The sequence below is a fragment of the Pristiophorus japonicus genome, chromosome 16, assembly GCF_044704955.1.
Source record: "Pristiophorus japonicus isolate sPriJap1 chromosome 16, sPriJap1.hap1, whole genome shotgun sequence".
Lineage (NCBI taxonomy): Eukaryota > Metazoa > Chordata > Chondrichthyes > Pristiophoridae > Pristiophorus > Pristiophorus japonicus.
The window spans coordinates 25,686,039-25,691,186 of record NC_091992.1 but is presented as its reverse complement, the minus strand read 5'-3'; the positions used below and the strand labels follow the sequence as shown (position 1 = coordinate 25,691,186).

At 42.2% G+C, this 5,148-nt stretch overlaps 1 pseudogene; it reads left to right on the top strand.

Moving 5' to 3' along the window:
• Window positions 1-4,735: 4,735 nt before the first annotated feature.
• LOC139227222 (U2 spliceosomal RNA) lies at window positions 4,736-4,916 on the top strand (annotated as a pseudogene).
• The last annotated feature ends 232 nt before the right edge of the window (window positions 4,917-5,148 follow it).

The following is a 5,148-nucleotide window of genomic DNA, read 5'->3' as shown; positions in this document are numbered from 1 at the left end:
TTTTCAAAGCGATTGCATGGAGGGACATAGTTGTGTCTTTGTTGTCAATACACAAAAAACAGATTAACTCCACCAAATCTGAAAACTAACGTAGGAAATTGTGTTAGCATCGAGGCTTTTCATTTTGTCACCGATTATCCTTGCCTCCTCACCTTTCCTGAATAGAGATTCATGGGTACTGGTCATTGGTCACCCTCCAGTACATCCCCTAAGTGGCTGTTATTACATGTCTAAGGCCCGACAGTGACTGTTGACGGTTTATTTTACTGTTTGATCCCAGCTTGATCCTGCCCTCACAAAGATGATTCTTCACCCAGTGTATACAAATATATTGTATCCTCAGCTCGATTTTTGTTATCGAAATACCTAACATAACAATGCATGTGGCTCGGGCATAACCTTTGAATAAAACATAGTTGTGTTTCATTATTAACATTTGTGATAGCTCACAGATGTACTGCGTGATCTGACACTCAATTTTACAAAATAAGAGTCCTTTTCTGCCAGGGTTCTTCCTGCCTTTCTCGGAGGCACCGCCTCCAGTACAGTTCCACGAGCATCAATGGCTGCTAGTACTTCACTTAGGTGATCATTCTTCATATATATATATGTGTGTGTATGTCTCGACAGCGAGTGTCTGTTTTACCATTGAGGGTCATCACATCTGAGCCCAATCCTTACCTGACACACAAGCAACAACAACAACAACTTGTATTTATAGAGCGCCTTTAACATAAGACGAAATTACGGCAGGTGACCAAAAGCTTGATCAAAGAGGTAGGTTTTAAGGAGCGTCCTCAAGGAGGAAAGTGAGGTAGAGAGGCGGAGAGGTTTAGGGAGGGAATTCCAGAGCTCAGGGCCCAGGCAGCTGAAGGCACGGCCACCAATGGTTGAGCAGTTATAATCAGGGATGCTCAAGAGAGCAGAATTAGAGGAGCACAGACATCTTGCAGGGGGTGGGGGGGGGGGGGGTTGCGGGCGGTCGTGAGGCTGAAGGAGATTACAGAGCTGGGAGAGCACGAACATTTTCCAGTGATTTGTCTGAGCAGTGATCAGGAAAAGGAATCTTGACTGATTTCACTCTCCCGCACCAGCCTTAGACAAGGAGGTCAATTAAAACACACAATTGATGCCCTGGCTAAAATCAGTTGAGTTTGGTACTGTGTCAGCCGTGGCTCAATGGGTAACACTCTTGCCTCTCAGTTAGAAGATTGTTGGTTCAAATCCTGCTCCAGAGAATTGGACACAAAAATCTAGGCTGACCCTCCAGTGCAGTACTGAGGGGGAGTGCTGCACTGTTGGAGGTGGCATTTTTCACATGAGATGTTAAAACTGTTAAATGTCTGCTCTCTCAGGTGATGTAAAAGATCCCATGGCACTATTTCGAAGAAGAGTAGGGGAGTTTTCCCCAGTGTCCTGGCCAACATCGCAAAAACAGATTATATGGGATCTTGTGTGCAAATTGGCTGCCGTGTTTCCTACATTACAACAGCACTTCAAAGCTACTTTGTTGGTTGTAAAGTGCTTTGGAACATCCTGAGGACATGAAAGGCGCTATATAAATGCAAGTCTTTTTGTTTTCTTCTCTTGCATCTGGAATCTTCCATTGTGTCATGCATATCCTGTGACAGGAAGGAAAATGTTGACGCCAATGTTTTTCTGAGTGTTGATATAAAATACTCCGTACATCATAGAGGCAATACATTTCTTGGCTTTCTAAAGATGATTGATACTAATGTTACTGAAAAATACTTATATGGTGCTTATAATTTACCACAATTTCAGATTTAATTTAAAGTGATGTCTATTAATATTATAATATGCTGGTTTGGAAGAGCCAATGCTGTTAGTGATGCAGTAAAAAGTACATTTCTAGACATATTGAAATGAAGAAAATATGTAATCAGTGAAGCAGCACACCATTATATGTAATACAGTTTGCTTTTTTCTTTTTCTGTTCTGCTATTATTTGCTTTGTAAATGATTGTATTTATTTTTAAGTTTCTATTTACTCATTATATTTTGCTGTTTTAATGGTTAAAACGTACATACACTGTAACATAATAATGTTTTGGGCAGGAAAAAAACCATTGGCCCTTCTCTACCCTTCCAAACATTCCATCAGTTTCTTTATCATGATTCTGAAACTAATAGCCCTGTATCCCTGTTCCTGATAGGAATTCAAGCTATTTTTTAAAAAACCTGCCATGGCTTTCTGTTCCACTACCCCTGACTAGTAATCTTTTCCACAATTCTAACAACCTCGTTCAAAAAAAAATCTTGCCTAAGTGTTTCATATGCTTTCAACGTTCTGAACTTTAAACTGTGAGACCCCCACCCCTCACCTCCGCCGGTCTTTGAATCCCGTATCCAACAGAATAGCTTTTCTGTATCAAATTTCTTCATACAAATCTTAAAGACCTCTGTCTCTCCCCCCACCCCCGATCTCCATCCTCTGCCACCTCTCCAGAAAGCGTGGGACAACATTTCCTCTTAGCTCAGCCTCTAAGTTCAGAAATCTGCCTTGTAGCCCTCTTATAATTCTACATCGTCTCTGCTACACAAAAACCAAAGCTGAACAGAGTACTGTAGATGCAGACTCACCAAGGCCAGATACACTTTCAATGTAGCCCGCTTAGATAACAACAACAACAACAACTTGTATCTATATAACGCCTTTATTGCAGTAAAACATCCCAAGGCGCATCACAGGAGCGTTATAAAATACAATTTGACACTGAGCCGCATAAGGAGATATTAGGGTAGATGACCAAAAGCTTGGTGAAAGAGGTAGGTTTTAAGCAGCATCTTAACAAAGGGTGGAGAGGCGGAGAGAGTTAGGGAGGGAATTCCAGATTTTAGGGTTTTGGCAAATGAAGGCACAGCGGTGAAGGCACGGCCACCAACGGTGTAGCGATTAAAATCGGGGATGCAGAAGAGGCCAGAGTTGGAGGAGTGCAGACATCTCAGAGGGTTGTGGGGCTGGAGGAGATTACAGAGATAGGGAGGGGCAAGGGATTTAAAAACAAGGATGAGAATTTTAAAATTGAGGCGTTGCTTAACCGGTGTAGGTCAGGGTGATGGATGACTGGGATTTGACGCGAATTAGAATACAGGCTGCCGAGTTTGGGATGACCTTAAGTTTACGGAGGGTAGAAAGTGGGATGCTGGCCAGGAGTGCGTTGGAATAGTCAAGTCTAGAGGTGTAAATCACAGCCCTAATGATACATTCCTACATTTTAATTGCTTTCTTCACTGCATGTGAACACTGAACCAATGGTTTTAACTACTTTTTTTAAATAGTTACATGTACCTTTACTATTGTCCCCTTTTTAACAGTGTTGTTATACCGCAGGTATAAATTTCTGACCAGTACCTGTTCAGATTAACTTGCGGTTGGCAGACCCAAGTTATACAACTGGGTCTGTGTCACGCTCTGGCCAAGGAAAGCAGACTTAGCAAAAGCACAGTCTGATCTCCAGTAACATTTGAAAAAAAAAATGAAAATTAAGCTTAAAAAGCTCCAAGGCAGTCTGCTTGCCTAAATTTGATTCAGAAGACTTCATACCTGAATTGCACTGCCCATTTGGGTCAATACACAGACAACATTACATTATGTCAATGCAATGTGGTGTAGTATAATAACTGGCTTTGCTTATCCCGAGCTGATTCAGTGCCAGCTAGTTCTTATATCTTACACAATTGCTTTCCCAGAACACTGTCAGTCTTATACACTGGAATTTCTCTCTACTTTGTGACTTGCTGGTACAAAAATGACCAAATCATTTAAGACACAGACTGAGTATCTCCTTCAAATAGACGACCAGATTTTCAGTACCTAATTCCAAGTTAAATTGTTACGTGATATAATGACAATGCTGGGAGCTCAAAAATTCATAGCAACTTAAAGTTGCTGGTTGGAATGGTTTTTCTCCTGTTGTCTAAAAGACTTGTTCAATTCATTGTGTGCTTAAATAACTGTTCATCAATAGATTTCCTTGATTTCTATTCTGGTCTTCAGAAGGTTGTCTTTGGGCCACTGTCACCATGAAGAAGTGACTGGCAAGTTGCTTTTACCATTTGCTTACAAACACACGATGTACATTGCATTGAGGCACATTACTGTGTCTCAAGTAACATGATGGTGATGAGGCCTTTTGGCTAAGATTATGCGTAACTGACCTGACAGGGGAGTAACCACCATAACCCCAAGGTGGTTCTCCCTGGATCAGGAAGGTATATGCTTGCTTTTTTGGAAATAGGAGGTGGGTGGGGTGGCTTGACCCATCCACCTCCACAGAGGTGTGTGGGGTGCCTGACCCATCCACCTCCATGGCACGAACCTGGTATTGCAGTACTTCCAGGAACGGTGCAGTGGCTCTAGGCCTTTTGGCTAAGAGCATTGGTGCAGAGTGATCCTTGATGTGTGCAAGGTGACCTCTGGCGTTTGTGATTTGACAAAGAATTGGAACGATTGGCTACGAATTTAAAAAAAAAACATGATGGTGATGAGGAAATAGGAGGTGTGTGGGGTTGCTGACCCATCCACCTCCATGGCACGAACCTGGTATTGCAGTACTTCCAGGAACGGTGCTTGGGCTCTAGGCCTTTTGGCTAAGAGCATTAGCGCAGGGTGATCCTTGATGTGTGCAAGGTGACCTCTGGCATTTGTGATCTGACAAAGAATTGGAAAGATTGGCTACGATTAAAAATAAATTTTTTTTTAAAAAACATGATGGTGATGAGAACCTTTTGGCTAAGATCAAGTGTAGTATCTGTTCTTATCAGTTTAATATCCCCTATGGGGACCAGATATTGAATTGTTTTTTGGAACAGGGAGATGGAACAGGGGCTTGCCCCGTCCACTCCATGCACCGACCTGGTATTGCAGTGCTTCCAGGAATGGTGCAGCTTCCCCTCTCGGCCTTTTGGCTAAGATCAAGTGTAAATAGCGCAAAGTTATCTTTGGCGCTGGAGTTGATCTGACAAGAATTGGCAAAAAAAACACGATGGTGATGAGAACGGTGCAGGGTCTTTTGCTTTTCTTTCTCCCCGAACAAAGGATTATCCAAATGTTTTCTTTTAACAAAGAGAGTGTCCCTTTAATGACGAGCTTATATTGGAGAAGCGCTTCAGGATACAATTCTC